Below are 17428 nucleotides of genomic sequence, written 5' to 3' on the forward strand. Positions count from 1 at the left end.
GAAACTCTTAACTCTAGGAAACGAACTGGGGGTTACTGGAAGGGAGGAGAGAGGGGGGACAGGGTAACTGGGTGATGGACATTAAGGAGGCACATGCTGTAAAGAGCACTGGGTGTTATATGCAACTGATGAATCACTAAATTCTACTCTTGAAAATAATAATATGCTAAATTTTAATTAAATTGATTTAAATTAAAAACAAAATCTCTCTTCCCTCCCACCCCACAGTTGCCCCAATGTCGCTCTGTCCTCAACATCCTGACTCCCGAGGACTTGTCTTACACTCTCTTAATTGTTGCTGGTGAAACTTTCATTCATCCCAGCTTGTCTATCCTCAGCACTTCTGTTTGTGCCTCCTTTCAGAAAGGATTCTACATCTTTAGGAGGGGGAAACAAGGGAGAAACTGAGCTCACACATAGAGGGTTTTCTTTGGAGGTCTGGAGAGGAGGTAAGTCATAGACGATTTTCACATGAGTAGGTTTTGCCCCATCACATATGCAAAATGAGAAAAATAGTTCCTGCTCCTCAGGATTGTTGGCATGATTAAATGCGATACGACTAAGTAATCCTAAACTCCTCACAGATATATGGTGACACTGTTCTGTGTGCTGTGTAAACATTTAGTGCTTTAAGTGCAATTTTGATCTCATCCTCACAAAAAGTTAATTTTATCTTCATAATAAGCCTGTATCTGCTTTCCTTCTTAAAAAACAAGTTACAGGGGCACTAGGGTGGCTCAGTTGGTTAAGCATCTGACTCTTGATCTCCACTCAGGTCTTGATCTCAGGGTTGTGAATTCAAGCTCTGTCTTGGGCTCCAAGCTGGGAGTGGAGCCTACTAAAAAAAAAAAAAGAAAGAAAGAAAGAAAGAAAGTAAATTGACAGCCTTATAAAAAGAAGCCAACACAAAACATGTCTAGAAGTAGCTTCAGATGCATTGGTAAGGTTTCATTGTCAGTCCTGTACATAGCACAGTTTAGAGTAGTGAATATCTATACTTTTACCACTCATTTAAAATAATTTTAACTTCCATGTAAATTTGTGGAGTATACCTAGCACCTTCTATGAGCTCTTAATTTAAAGGGGCCAGATTTGAGAATTGTGTCTTAATTATACTAATGGTACAAATAATTTATCTCAATGATAAAAATCTGGAAATGCTATCCTTTCCATTCAAAAAGTGAGATTTGTGAGTTTTCTGTTTTCCATTTTTGTTTTTTTGAGATCTGATCTCATGAATATTGGTGATTCTTAGAACAGACAAAATAGAAAATCTAGTCAATTCTGTTGGTTCCCTATTGTTGTGCAACAAATTACTCTAAAACCTACTGGGTTAAAACAATGGACATTTATTAACTCACAGTCCTTGTGGGTCAGAAATATGGGGTTGGCTGAGCTGAGTGGTTCTGGCTTGGAGTCTCTGATGAGATTGTAGTCATGCAGTCTACTGAAGTGTCTACATGTGAAGGCTTAACTGGGGATGGAGGGTCTGTTTCCAAGATGGCATCCTCACGTACTATTAAGAGGAAGCCTGAGGTTCCCACCATGTGAACTTTTCCATAAGACTGCCTGAGTGTCCTCCTGACATGACGGCTGGCTTCTCCCAGAAAGAATTATTTAAGAGAGAGTAAGGAAGAAGCCACAGTGCCATTTATGTCTTAATTTTGGAGGTCATACAATGTCACTGTGTCCACATTCTATTTGTTAGAAGTAAGTCACTAATTACAGCTTACACTTAAGGGAAATAAAATTAGAATCTACTTTTCAAAGGAAGGAGTATCAAAGAATTTTGTGGACATATTGTAAAACCAATACAAGTTCTTTGGCATAAATTGCATTTTAAAATTGCTTATATTCCAAATAAAATATGAGTTTTTCACAAGAGGGAAAAATACTTACATTATTAGATTCTCAGGATGTAGTATATAAATTTCCTTATTGGTTATGGAGAAATTGAGTTCAGAGGCATAAGTAGCTTCTTCCAGGCATAGAAAAATTCAGCATCCAAATCTGGACTTGGATCCGATTTTCTGATGTACAGTTCCATGTGTGGTCACATTGCATCTAAATAATGATAGCAAAAACAGGGCTCTTTTGCTATTCTGAATTTTACTTTTCCATCTTTTGGCTACTTACATGATCTCACACAGCTGGATTTAAATTGGAAACGTTTCATGAAAAATTCGGATGTTTCCAAATATAGGAAAAATAAAAGAGCTATCCAAACCCTTCAGTACATGAGTAATTCTGCATGCTGAATGACTATCCTGGTCAAGACTTCATTCTCCTCCCCAGTGTATATTATTCTATATGGAAGGTTTCCAATGTAATCAAAAGTTAAATTGGAAATTTGGACCAAGGCAACAAGATATCACAGATATCAGATAGCAAAGTGAGATGTGAGACAGGGCCGCGATCCAAGTGTTGAGAGAAAGTATCTACAGAATTATTGCACAAGTTCTGTGCACTTCATCTTGGGTCCTTCACCCAGGCTGTGGCTAAGTCAAAGGGGATCTTATAAGAAGGATTTTAAAGTAAGGCAACCAATGCTCCCAAAGCAAGGAAGAACTTCAGTGAGACCACTCAAGGTTGATAAGTGTCATCTTCAGGTAGAAGGCACAAGGAACTGGTCCCTGGCCCAGGACTGTAAGATACTACCTATGAGAACCACAAAAGCTATGGAGATTCCTGAAGTTTCATCCAGGAACAGTGAAACCATTATCCCACAGCACAGATTTGAAGGGGTAGTGGAAAACAAAAAGAAACTTTTATGATGAACTACCCTTCATGCATGCTCTAATATAAAGCTTCACTGAAATTTATCACAGGCATTTCCTGCCTTTTAAATAATGCAAGGTGAGTTAAGAAAGGGTTAAGTTAGTTTCAATGTTATCATTAATTAATGCAATAATTGAATTAATTATCAATGCAATCATGTAAGAAACTTGGACTTGTATATTACAGTGTTTTCAAAAAACCCAAAATATATCAATATATCAATTTTCCAAGGTTTGTGGAAATGTATGGGCATCTTTACCTCAAGTTCATGATTTTTATAAAGTTGCTTCTAATTTTCCTGTCCCTCCTTTCGCTGCTCTACTGTCAATAGTCACTGCTGCTCACTGTTTCCTGTATGCTTCTGTATTTTATCCTCTCTCTTCTTTAATTGATGGTTAGTGGGAGACACACTTGTTGGGATTGTGAATTAAAGGAGATTAAATAGGACTATGATGTTTCTTGTTTTTTTTTCCCCTTTGGTTGCTCACCAAAGTTCTCCAGGGAAAGTTGTTGGAGAACTGATTTAGGACAGAGGAGTTCTGATTAATCTTGTGTGTTAGGTAAGCAGCAGAGGTATGTACACATGAGATAGTCACTGAGTGTTCAGTAAATTTGTTTATATATATATATATATATACTTAAAGGTTTTTTTTTATTTATTCATGAGAGACACAAAGAGAAAGAGAGGCAGAGACATAGGCAGAGGGATAAGCAGGCTCCATGCAGGAAGCCCAATGTAGGACTCGATCCCAGGACTCCGGGATCACACCCTGAGTCAAAGGCAGATGCTCAACCACTGAGCCACCCAGGCGTCCCTGTTTATATTTTTCATGACACTTTACATACAGATTTTTCATTCATTAGTTGATTCACAGGTGTATGTTGAATGCCCACTATGTGCCAGGTGCTGAGCTTAGATCAGTTAATGCTGGCACGGATTGAATCAACTGCTCCTATTCAAGTTCCTGCGCTTGATCCTAAATGCTGTGCTCTGTAACTTAGACCAAGAAATGAATTTTCCATGCCTTTTGAGATGGCAAATCTTGTATGCCACTTAAACAGATGAAGAAGCAATGGATTTAGCACCAGATGAGGAATGAATTCTAATATCACAAATGGCAGAAAATTTGCTGTGTGGCTGGTTGGTAATAAAACTAAACACTTCACTTTGATACGATGTTTTAGTTTTCCTGATTGCTTCAGTAACTACCTTCATGTTGTACTTTCACAGTGACCTTCAGAGAGGTAAGACAACCTCTCCCAACTCTGTTACAGGTGAGGTTAAGGGTTCTTAAAGCCTAAAGGTAGTGACCAAATCAATGCGAGAGCCCATCTTTATTCTATGAAATTCAGTCTTTTTCTCTTTTAAATAAGACATCACCTCTTTGTGCTTTCATTTCCGCTTACGTGTAGTATTAGATTGATTCTGATGCAATGTGGATTAAGTATTTGGAGATGTGACTGGACATTCGGATAGCCAAATAGTTTCCCCAGAGCCTGAATATACCGTTAGTGTCTCTGTTTTGGAGTGTGTATATACTTGACCTTCTGTTCTGCTTAGTAAGAGTTGAGACACCAGAAATGGAACTGAGATGTAAGAATGGCTTTCATGCATCAAGTCCTTGGCATAGGTCCCTGGCAGCAAACCTCTGCCCTTCATATGCTAGGAAGCTAAAGTAAAAGCCTGCTACCAAGCCAGATGCTTTGAGGGGAATTGTTCATCCCCACCACTGGCTCCTAGGCTGGATTGAAGCTTGTGAAGGCCTAAGGTGTCCTAACTCCCAGAGACTTCAGATGCCCCAGTGGCTGTGACAGGGTGAGGCCACAAGGGAAAAGAACATTTTGCCAAATAAACTGTGGTCCATCCAGACAATGGAACATTATTCAGCACTAAAAAGAAATGGGCTCTCAAGCCATGAAAAGACATGGAGGAAACTTAAATTGCGTATTACCAAGTGCAAGAAGCCAGTCTGAAAAGGCCACATACTGTACAATTCCAAGTCTATGACATTATGAGAAAAGTAACATATAAAGTAAAAACATCAGTGGTTGCCAGGGGGTTGGGGAGGAAGGGATGAATAGGTGGGGCACAGAGGATGTTTAGGGCAGTGACTATACTCTGTATGATACTATAATGGTGGGTAGGTATCATTACATTTTGTCTAAACCACTAAGAGTGAACTGTAATGTAAGTGATAGATATCTGGACTATGGCCATGATGACATGCCAGTGTAGGTTCATCAGTGGTAATAAATCCACCATTCTGGGGAGTGGGGGGAGTTTGGTAACTGGGGAGGCTGTGCATGTGTAGGGGCAAAGGGTAGATGGGAAACATCCATACCTCCTTCTCAATTTTTCTGTAAACCTAAAATTGCTCTAAAAATAGAAAGTCTTCAAAAAAGAAAGAGGGAGAATTTGTCTGCCCTAATGACAGCCCTACTTTTAGAAGCTGGGATCCTACCTAGAGAGCTGTTGGGCTCCCTTTTGTGGTCAGCACAGGGAAATGAGTGATAAGCAAGCCATGGAGGCTGTAACACATTTGGGGTTTGCAGCCAACTCCAGCATTTCCCTCATTGCCCGTATTGTGTTGGGACAATGGTCTGATCAAATGTTTCCTAATTTCATTGTGGACTTCCTGTCTAATGAGTCCCTTTCTCCCCTGCTCTAAATAAAGAAGATGCTAAAAACGTGACACACACTACAGATGGGTCACCCACATCTGGGCTTTTCATTTTAGAAGACAGTGTGGGGGTGGGGAGGACAGTTAAGCAAGATGTGGCTGGCTTTCTTATCAGAGGGGTGAGTGGGGGGAGGGGGTAAAGAGATGAGGGAGTGAAACAGAATCATCCACCATTGTTATGAGTGACAGACGTAACCATTGGGACTAATTATAATAATGATCCTAGTCCATAACTGACACAGAGCTTGAGTACACCTCTCTATGCCAAGTTCTCAAATTTGGGCACCTGGATTGCACCTATGAAATTGGCATTGACCAAAGAAACCATGTGCAGATGGATATTTGCATGTGAAAACTGGGTAATTGTGTGTGTGAGAGCAGGAGCTTCTGTGCACAATTATCAGCTTCTCCTCAAGATGTTGGGAGCAGTTTCTGGTCCTTTGGAAAACTGGCCTGCAATTTGCTGTTGCAGATTTGAGTTCTGTGTATGTAGGAGACGTGTGTCCAGGTTTCAGAGAAGGAGCCCATATGAGTTGTTCTATGTGTGTTGGCGGTCACTGATGAGCCTGGCACTGTAACAGAGTGATTAAGGGCTCAGGCTGTGCCATCAACCGGACCTGGATTCTGGCTCCACTATAGCATTCACCAGGGCAAGGTGGTGGGAGAGAGGAATTTCTCTGAGGAGCTGCAAATAACTGGATGTGCTTGGGCACTCGGGATGCATGGTATTGTTGGAGAACCAGGTGGGTCTCTAGGGAAACTGAGACTTGGAGGAGTAAAGCTAGACCTATGACAGAGCAGGATTCGAAGCTCTAAGGGCCCTTTGCAGTCTTAGAGCCTATTGTGAAGACATGTGGCACCACGTGTTTGGTGGCCAGCGCTGGTGGAACTTCATGTATTTTCTGTGGCAGCTCCGGGGTTTCTCCTGAAAGCCTATTTCAGTCTCTCCTCCTTCTGCAGCAGCCTCTGGGAAATCAATCCGCTTTCCTTCCCTTCAGAAGCTGCCACCGTCCTTCAGAGTTTGTCCCCTTAATACTCTCTGAAGACAAACACCAAAGACCTTTCTGTATTAAGGCTTTTAGTGAGGATCACAAAGGGAAAACAGAACAGGAGAAAAATAGCAAAGATGAAGAAGCCATAAATGGCTCTGCATTACAAAGTCCTTATTGTCTAGATCCCTTGTATACAGTTTGCAGGGATCCTGAAAGGGGGAGCCTCAAAGGTATTTTGTCCTCAGAAGGTGGAGCTCACTGAATCTTCCCATGTCTTCCGATTCTTCCTTAGCCATGTGATAAGGATCATTTCTTTCATGTGATGCATCATCAGCCTAAGCGTGTGGTCTGTGCTTGGTTACTGGTAGATGTTCAATTTTTCTTAAGTCCTTTAGAGCGAGTTGTGATGACTGATTTAATTGACTGTTGCCTCTCTGGGTCTCTTCTTGCATTCACGTAGCGCCCCATGGGCAGGAACCACCAAGCTCTGTCCCTGCGCTTGTTGATGGGTTATTGCCCAGAGCCTGGCTCTTTGTCTACACTAGCGATAAAGAAATATTTTATAGCTTGAGTTGGGGGCTTTACTATTGAAAGACACTTAATTCTCCAGTGATAAATTTACACTTTTATCCTTATTATTAACCCAGGGCCTTTAGGGAGAATTTTTTTATTTTTATTTTTGTATTTTTGTGTTTAAAAACCACCTAGTGGATCCTTGCAAATACAGCAAGAGGGGAGTGGGTTGAGTCAGCCTCACAGGGGCAAGTAACTGCTTGGAAGTGGCTTACTATGCTGTCTTGAGCAATGAAATTAAGGAATTCTTGGATTCAGTGGAGACCTGCATATGGGTGTGGCAGTACGGGAAGAAGGCATCCAAATGTTCTTATCATATTTATATAGTTCAATGCACTTTGATGATTTAGTGCCAGAAAAGCACAAACATAGCTGGAAAGAGGCAAAAAAGAAGAAAGTAAGGCCAGAGGATCAGGAGAAGGGGCAGCCAGATCTGAGAGGCAAGGTTAGGGACTAAGCATCATATACGGGTTGGGAAGATAGGATTTAAATGAGGCAAGAGAGAGGGAAAAATGATTCAAGTATGATCAGAGTCTGAAAACATGTCAAGTGAAAGCCAAGAGCTTTGTGAGGCTAACAAGGAATATCAACCCTAAGATTTGCGCTCCCTTCAATATGGGTGGCCTTTTCCTGTTCTCCTGTCTGCACTTCCTTGGGCAGTTGTAAATGATGAGGCCACCCGACTGAAACCATAAGTCTCCAAAGCCTCAGTAGTGTTATACTCTTTTTCCAGCTAAGGAATCCCTTCATGATATGGGGCGGAGGGTTGTAGGAGCTGCTGCCAGCAGACCAACATGAGCTTCTCATGGGAGAAGCTGCTCTGAAAAGACACACGATTTAGAGCAGATTATGATAATAATCATCATCATTTTGGCAATCGTGGAGGATTACACATGTAAGACACTAAAAATCTTATGGTGCTGGTGATTCATTTAATGGGAATTTGGCATTGATTCAGAAGACAATGCTTCTAGACATTTAGCAGTCAATCCCAACAATGCAATTTCAACAATTTAAAATACATGCCCACTTAAAAAAATACATGCCCACTATAAAATGACATGTCAAGACTATAGTAAATGGAACATTAAATTATCAGAATCATGATGATGTTGATGATTTTCATTTGAATGTGAATTTCTGAGAGTAATGTGTTCAGCACAGGGACTTTAGCCAGGGAAGTGCATTTACACCATCTATTGTACAGCTGGTAATGCAGTGATGCAGAAGTACAAGAGCCACTTTGTAGGCTTGTCATTAGTCATGTTAGATGTCCAATAAGTGTATGGGAAGCCATTAAGTATTTCTCCAGTGTCCTTCTCCTTAAAATAGCCCATAGTTGAGGTTGTTCAATTCTGCCTCATTGGGATTAACATCTTCTCCAGGGTCCCAGAGGGATTTTGATCCTTAGTCTAACATCTCCTGGTCCTCTTCATGGCCAGTGTCCTTCATGTCGACCTGGAGGCCTTATTACCTTCTTTTTCTTAATTTTCATTTTAAAGATTTGTTTATTTCTGAGAGAGAGAGAATATGAGTGCATGAGCGAGGAGAGGGCAGGGGAGAGGAGGAAGCAGACTCTTTACTGAGCACAGAACATGATGGAGGGCTCAATGTGGGGCTTGATCTCACGACCCTGAGTTTATGACCTGAACAGAAAGGGTTCACCCAGGTGTCTCTGGAGGCCTCTTCTCTTATTTCAAGCTCCATATTATTCTCCATGTTGCTATGGGTCTCTTGGGTCTCATTACTTGATTTGGATGTGTTATCCAGCTATGACTGGCTGTCGTACTCCCTGAGTATTTCCACCTCAGATCTCTGGATCTTCATCTCGAATATTCTCTCTTGCTACTCTTCTTGCTGAGTCAGAGAGCTAGGAGCTTACTCTTGTAAGCTCCTCTCAACAAGATGGTCTCTCATTGGATCTAATGGGGAGGTCTATGGAAGTTGCTTTTTAAAAACAATCTATTTTATAAAACACTGGTATGTATATAGTTTAAAATTTAAATATGACTCTTACCCCTGTAGATAAGACTCAACCACTGCCCAGTCTCAATTCTTGATACCCCAAGGCAAACACTTTCCACTTTTTCAGATGTTTCTTCTCTAGTTCAAGTAATATGTTTATGTCTCTGTTTCATTATTTTCAATTTTCTATACTCTATGGACTCTCTTCTATGAAAACTAATTATTTAGCTTCTTACCTTCCACTCACTACACACACACACACACACACACTCTCTCTCTCTCTGTCTCTCTCTCTCTCTCTCTCTCTCTCTCTCTCTCTCCCTCTTCTCATCCTCTTAATTATGTACCTGGTATCTATTATTGCATAACAAATTACTGTAGAAGTTAGTGCCACAATGTAATAAATATTCATTATCTTACAGTTTTTGTGAGTCAGGCATTTGGGGGTTCTGGAGCTGAACGATCTGATTTCAAGATCGTTCACATGGATGGCCAGTTGGTGTTGGTTGTTGGCCAGAGGCCTCGGTTCTTCTCTGTTGGGGCCTTTCTACAGGTTGCGTAGGTGTCCTCATGACACAACTGAGGGTGTTTGTTGCCTAGCTCATTCCTCATGGAGCTGTGAGTGGGTGATGGCCCCAGCTTCAGTGAAATGGCTATTTTCTAGCGCTGCAGCTCTACCTCTAGGTTCAGGAACCACACCCTCCCTATATGCCTTTTGCACTTAGCAATGTAAAGGCTCCCTGTTCCTGCCAATGTCAGGGTACCTCATCCTTTCTGGTTGCATTCTCTTCACCCTGGCCATACTTTTATAAATACTTAAAACTCTCCTTAATTTCAGCGAGCCCTGTTTCCTGCCCATGCTGACTAATGGCAGAAGTAACTTTTTGATGCACCATGTGGTTAAAAATGTCTCTATTCTACCCTGATCCGTGGGTATAGGATTTTAGGTGGAAAATCATTTTTCCTTAGTACTTTCAGAGATGTTCTGCCTTTTAGCTTTCAGGATCTCTGTTGATGACACCAGCGTGATCCTGATACCCGATCCTTTGTATGTGACTTGTGTTTGCTCTCAGGAATACTTGGAAGTCTCCTCTTTATCTCCGTTCAAAAATTTCATGATGAGGTGCCTGGATATATGTTTTATTTCATTCACAGTGCTCTACACTCAGCGGCTCTTTTCAATCTGGAAAGTTCAAGGAAATCTCATTTTATGACTTTGATAACTTTATCCCTCCTCCTTTATTCAAGTCTCTTTCTCTCTCTCTCTCTCTCTTTTTTGGAACTCCTTTGAGTTGAAAGATGAATCTCATGGACAAATATAATATCTTAGGTTTTCCCTTCTGTTTTCAACTTTTTTTTTTGGTGGGGGGTACTTTCCAAGCGACTTTACCACCTAATCCATTTAGGTTTTTGTCTATTATATTTTTATACTTTCCTATCTTTCTTTCATGATGCAACATACTTATTATGCATGAAATCTCCTTTTATCTCTCACAATTGAAACTTTCCTCAGATACATGGTCATGCAGAGTTGCCATCTTATGTTTAAGAGTGGGATGCTACATTTCTGATAGAAGCTCTGTGTGCATGAGTAGAGCTTGTTAGCTGTTGGGTTTCACTCTGGGTGATCAATGAATGTCAGCCTCTGTAGGTTTTTCTCTCAATCTGCTTTGTTTTCTCAAAAGACAGGCTGTCGGGTATTGTTCCATAGAACCTTGTGTGGTGATGAAAACATTCAGTATCAGTGCTGTCCAATATGGTAGCTACCTATCAGATATGGTTATTTGATACTAGCAATGTGGCTGGTACAATTGAAAAAGTTATTATTTTTTAAGGATTTCTTTGTTTTCAAGAGAGATAAAGAGTGCAAGTAGGGGAAGGGGCAGAGGGAGAGGGAGAGAGAATCTCAAGAAGACTCCATGCTGAGTGTGGAGCCTGATGTGGATTTGATGTCACAATCCTGAGATTACCATTTGAGCCAAAACCAAGAGTCGGATGTTCAACTGACTGAGCCATCCAGGCACCTGAAAAAGCTGATTTTTAGCTTTATTTAATTTTACTTAATTTAAACTCATTCACTTATGACTAGTTGCCACCATATTGGACAGCTCAACTCTGCTCTGCTACATTGACTGTCAACCCTCTACCAGCTAAAGTGGAGAAAAAGTTGGGGATCCCATTGTTCAGGGTGCAGACTTCACCTAAATTTTTCTCTTTGCACTAAGGCTCTCACTCTGCACTCAGCTGTTTGGAATCCAAAGTCTATCGTGTTGAACCTCTCTAAAGGTCAGGTCTTCAGAGGCAATGGGGGCGGTAGGGGAGGGGGTCAATCATCTGACTGCATGAAGTAGAAGACAGACTTTGGAGATCCAGATGCTACTTACAGGTCTTCCAACTAGTCCTCCTGTTTTCCTTGCCTTCTGGGGGTCCTGTAACTTGAATAGCTCAGCTGGGTTTCCAGGGTTCCTTAGGGAAAACAGCTAGTGTCTGTGGCTCTCTCTGCTGCAGGTCTGTTTCAGCTCTCTGGTCTGCTAAGTCAGCTGTAGTTCACCTTCCAGGTCTTGGTTTTTGCTGTCATCTCCTCTCCAGGTGTCCTTGGCCATGTGGATTTGAGCCACTTCTTTTTTCTCGCTTGTATTTTACTGAGGTTTCTGTAGAAAGAGAAGAATGGGTGTGTCAGCGCCTCCGTACCGGCAGCTGATTACTTGGTTTCCACACTTACTTGGTCTAGCTCTTTTGCCAAAGGCATGGGATTGTTTATTTTCCCTACAGATGTTTTTGTGATGTCTAAAATGGAAGCTATTGTACTAGTTGCCATTACATTATTTATTTTAGCAAGTAGAGGGATATCTTGCTGAAAGAGGTGGCCAGAATTTGTTGTTCTATTTTTATGGCACTCTCCTCAGACTTTGTCTAGTGGTACTAGTGGGATAGTCTCCGGCATTTAACAGGAACATCTTAGTCTCTCTTGCCTGCTCACATAAGTGAGACCAGGGTTGTAAAAATACCCTTCCTGGCTGCAGAAAACTGAATTGCTTCCAGAATTATTCTCTCAATTTTTTTTCTTAGAATCCCTAAGGGTATTCACAAATGTGTCCAGATATCAGCTCTGGTCATTTATGAATCCATTGTTGGCCAAACCAGGACCACACAATAGCCCCAAGCTGGAAATTTCCACTAGACTGTCACTCCTCACTTAGAAACTTTCTCCCACTGCTGGTGCAGCTGGAGGTAGCATTGTTGGTGAAAATAGGCTCTGCCTCTCTGAAAGGCAGAGGAACAGGGGAAGCTCCTCTAGTCCCAGTGTCAGTCACCTTGGAAGGTGAGAGACAAGGTCCAATGCTGGAGTAGTTGGGGCCAGATGTTCTCAGACCTTTCTGTGTTGTAACCTACCTCTTATTTTGATGTGGTTGAGCACTGACTTCTAGCTCAAGCCGTAATAGACCTGCAGGGACTCCCATCATGCAGTGACCCCCAGCAACAATCAGTAGATAGATCTCTGATAATCCATCTAAAAGTCTCTCTACAGTGAGAGAGGGAATATTCCCTCTGCCAGCTATACTTTATATCAGTGGGAGTTTCATGGTAAAACTGCCCGGACCCAAGGTAGTCTGGCTTTATCAGCTCACACTTCTGCCTCCACCCCAGCATCCACCCTATTCTCTGACACTCTGACTCTCTATTGTGAGTTTCCTCTCAGGGACCCACTGCTCTCTCTTTCTACCCAGCCACCATCTGGGACTACTACTGTTCATTACACATACGTCTATATTCCAGAAACCCCAGGGATCTTATAATTCAATTCATTTTTTTCTTCCGTGAATCTCCTTAGTAGTTTCTGTGTGGATGTCTAAGTGTGAATAGATACAGGGGAGAATAGGTGAATAAATACAGTGCTCCCCCACTCACTCTGTCCTAACTCTACTAGCTGCCCATGTCTGTCCCATGGGCAAGTCCAATGGAATGAGTAATGGATAATTTATTCTAAAGTTGTAATCTCCAAAATGAGGTTCACAAGATGATATGGGAGTAAAAAAAGAATTTCTATTTGATTTTAGTCTATTGTATTGAGGTGTAATTGACATATAACATTATATTAGTTTCTGATGTACAACATAACGGTTTGATATTAGTATATAATGAAAATTGACCACTACAATAAGTCTAGTTAACATCCGGCACCATATATAGTTACATACATAGTTTTTTTTTTCTTATGATGAGAGCTTTTAAGATTTATTCTCTTAGCAACTTTCAAATATGCAATACAGTGTTACAATTAACTGTAGTCACTTTTGCTGTACATTTCTATTTTTTAATCTCATACTTTAAAATTTTTTTGCATGCGTGTTTTTTATATATATAAATATTATTACAGTCCATAGTCAAACATTTTTTCCCAGCGCAGTGCAGTTTTATTAAACGAAGCAAACTAGTCGTGTCCACGATAGGGACCCGTGGGAGCCAGATATCCTCTGTGGATATTATGCCTATTTATACCTTTTAATTTATCAATAGGGTGGCCAAACTCTTTCAACTTTCAGAAAATCCACACAATATTGGCCTATCAAGACTTTTAACTCCATGCAACAACATTGAGTTTTAATCACATTTGAACTCATGTTATTGGTATTGCTATTACCTAACCTTGTTGCCCACATCCAGATCAATTTTTGGTATTTTTCTTCAACTTATGAAACAACTGTCTCCTTTCCATTTCTTTACAATTGCTGTGTGGTTAATTGCTTTCAGCTGCAAAAAGCCTAGACGTTTATAGGTTCCTCTTTGAAGTAGAGCTTGAAAAATTTGAGAAAGCCTGACAAATGAATCCATTCATCACAGTAAACTGAACTGTATTTATCCATATCAGGGCCCATTTATGCTGGTGGAGGTTGCCGACTTACCAGACTTGGGGCCTGGCTTACCTAGATGGACTCACGTGGAGGCCTACTGATGTGCACAAGAAATAATTCAAGAGCACAAACACTGAGCTTCAGTATCGGCAGCAGGAAAATGTGTGTGCAGAGAATGGGAAGGACCTGACTTTGCTAGCTGCACAGTATCTTCAGGTCAATGACTTATATGCCATCGCAGACTAGGTTCACAGTTTCCGAGGTCTAGAAGTGGGTGTCTCATTTCTTGACAGCCTCCATGATGACCCAAGGATTCCCAGCTTCCGGTACTTAAACCCAGTTAGTCTCCTCCCATACTGGACAGGGGTGATCTGTGTAACCAGAAGAACATAGCAAAAGTGATGATGTGTTACTTCCAAGATCAAGTTCTAAAAGACACAGTGGCTTTTGTCTTGTTCACTTTCCTCATTCTTTCTTAGACCATCCGCTTTAAGCAAGTCAGGCTGCCATGTCATAGTAGCCTTATACCAGGCCCTGTGCTTGCTAAGTATGGGATATACAGATGTAAAACATATTTCCTCTTTTTAAAGTAAGTTAGTCTTGTAAAGGAGGTGAGATGATCTTAAGCAAGTTCAGGGCACTGTACTAGGTTCAATTGCAGTAGAATGGACAAACCTTCCATGGAGTTTCAAAGAGGCCATTTTTATTTCAGTTTGGTTAACTAAAGAATTGCCTTTGGAACTGGAGAAGAACAACTAGAAAAAAATAGGTTACCTTGAGGCAAACAGGGAATGAAAGGAGAGAGGTCCTTTCAGACAGACAACTGGGTATATAAAGGCAGGGAATTGGGTTCAATTAGCATTTATTGGAACAAAAGAATTTATTGGAAACTTCTCTCATAGTTTCCATAGAAAAGATAAAAGATGAGCAAGAGAAAACGTCTGTCTTCTAAAATCGTACACTTTCCCAAGACTGGAAGCCATGACATCACTGGAAGCTCTTAGACTGATGTTATTCAATATGGCAGCCATTCTTAGAAAGCAGCTAGTCCAAATAAAAAGGGTTGTAAGTGTAAAGTACACACCCAAATGTGAAGACCCAAGTCCATTAATAACTTTGTACCTTGATTACCTATTGAAATGATATTTTTGATATATTGGGTTAAATGGGACACATTATTAAAATTGATTTCATGTGTTTCTTTTCATTTTCTTAAAAGCAGTTGCTAAGTTTAAAATTTTATCTTTGTGGCTTGCATTGTCTCTCTCTCAGATGGGGCTGGATTGGAGGCTGCTTCTGCCATAGCCCAAGAGAGCCTCTGCCACCAGCACTGTGGGTAATGAGAAAGGGATGGGGTCAAGAGATGGTGAGGTAACCATAAACATGTGCTTTGTGCTACACTCTCTGTTGAGAATGTCTAGTCTGAGACTCGGGGAAGCTTAGCTGGAAAAAGAGGTGGTGTCTGGGTTTGGAACCAAGGGTTATGTGTGTGCTGAGCAGCTTGTGGTGCTGACAAGCATTCTTGGGGAATAGTGTGCAACAATGCTTTAATTACACTCCCCTCCCATCTGAACCCCTTTAGTTCAGAATTCTCTGGATGATCTGCTTCACTTTTGCTTCTAATATTATAGCATGAATGGAGTGGGCGGGGACTGTACTAAGAGAAAGATGAGAGGTATACATACCCAACAATAGAGAAAAGTTTTACCTTACTTCTTTGGAGGAGTTAAGTCTGGTTCTGGATGTATTCCATTTGCTCTGCTGGAAGGTCTGAGATTCTAGTGAGTTTCTATCACTTTGCATGATTTTGGGTCTTTGGTAGGTAATTTTGGGGTAACCCACAAGGATATGCATACCTTTTTGAGTTGTGAGAGACTGGAACTTAGCTTTATTGGGCTAAGAAAGATAGTAGCAATCTCCTAGGCATAAAGATTCTACTCATTGGCCCATAGCCTCAAGGAACTGACTAGGTCAACTGTTAGAGGTCATTTGGATCTTTGACCATGCATTGCAGTGGGGCATTGATTCTATTCCAATCTCGGGCAGATTGCTGTATGATCTTGCCAAAACATCTCTCTGCATCTTTATATCCTTATTGGTTTATCCATTTCCGTATCTGAATAGCCAGAATGATCTGTAGATTTACTTCAGAACATTCTTTAAACTGCAGTGTCAATAAAAATATTGTGCTTTTTCAGGTAGAGAGCACTCTGAAAGAGAATAATTGATTATATTCCAGGACCTCTCTGTGAAACTGAAATATTAATAGAAAACGATGCTGCCCAATGATTAGAATGTTGCAGAGGGTGACAATGTACCCCAGATAACAGGGTCTCTCCTGCCCCTCCAGATTACTCTAGGCAGTTGAAGAATATGCAGGTCTGAATCAGCTCCACACTGCAGACCCAGGTGGGCCATCTCTCCTAATGTGAAGACATTATGCCAAGTTTTAGGGAATAGGTGTTATAGTCTATTAGGGCTGCCCTAACAAAAGTACCACAAATTGGGTGGCCTAAAGAACAGAGATTTGTGGTCTTACAGTTCAGGAGAGGGGCTGACTCCTTCTGAGGGCTGTAGGGGGGCTGTTCCATGCCTTTCCCCAGCTTCTGGTCTGGTGGTGTTTCTTGTCTTGTAGATGCACCACCCTGATCTCTGTCTTCATCTTCATATGATGTTCTCCCTGTGTGTATGTGTCCATGTCCAAATTTGCCTTCAGTTATTTTTATGTACGTGTAGCAGGTTTGATTAACTTACCTCCGCAGAGGGATACATGTGAACTCATCTTCCTTTTCTATAAGGAACATTTGTGTTCTTTCAAATGTCCCTTCTACTCTGGGGCCTGATTTCTTAAGCACATTCTGCTCTGATTCCATCACATTTCATGCATCATAATGACCACATTAGATTATTGAGATTCTGATCTATTCTTCCCTGGATAAGGGGATTTGCTTTCGGAGTATGGTGGATACTCTACAGGATCCTCCCAAATGTACAACTAGAATAGTGATTACAGAAGGAAACATCTTTTCAAATACATCACCCAGCTGGAATAAAAATAAGAAATGATTAATGTCTTCTTTTTATTTATTTTTATTTATTTTTTAGATTTTATTTATTTATTCATGAGACACACACACACACACAGAGGCAGAGACACAGGCAGAGGGAGAAGCAGGCTCCATGCAGGGAGCCTGATGTGGGACTCAATCCCGGGTCTCCAGGTTCACGCCCCGGGCCGAAGGCGGTGCTAAACTGCTGAGCCACCCAGGCTGCCCCTGTCTTCTTTTTAAATAAACTTTTTATCTTGGGATAATTTTAGATTTACAGAAAAGTTACAAAGATAGTACAGAGATCCATTCTCAGTTTCTCCTAAGGTTATCATCTTACATCATGGTAGTATGTTTGCCAAAACTAAGATAATAATGCTGAACTCCAGATTTCATACAGAGTTCACAAGTTTCTCTGAATCCAGGCCAGGGAACCACAGTGCATTTATTTAGCTGTCATGTCACTGAGTGTTCTTCTATATGTCATGACCTTGACAGTTTTGAAAAGTACAGGTCAGGTATCTTGTAGAATGTCCTTC

General features: G+C 41.0%; 1 long non-coding RNA gene across 1 annotated transcript; it reads right to left on the reverse strand.

The window, feature by feature from the left end:
* Window positions 1-237: 237 nt before the first annotated feature.
* LOC140626293 (uncharacterized) lies at window positions 238-11634 on the reverse strand. The gene is made up of 3 exons (XR_012025473.1): window positions 11374-11634; window positions 1900-2064; window positions 238-838 (listed from the first exon to the last, which is right to left on the reverse strand). It is a non-coding gene; the product is annotated as an uncharacterized lncRNA (long non-coding RNA).
* Window positions 11635-17428: the final 5794 nt, after the last annotated feature.

This window comes from Canis lupus, chromosome 37 (assembly GCF_048164855.1).
Source record: "Canis lupus baileyi chromosome 37, mCanLup2.hap1, whole genome shotgun sequence".
Classification (NCBI taxonomy): Eukaryota; Metazoa; Chordata; class Mammalia; order Carnivora; family Canidae; genus Canis; species Canis lupus.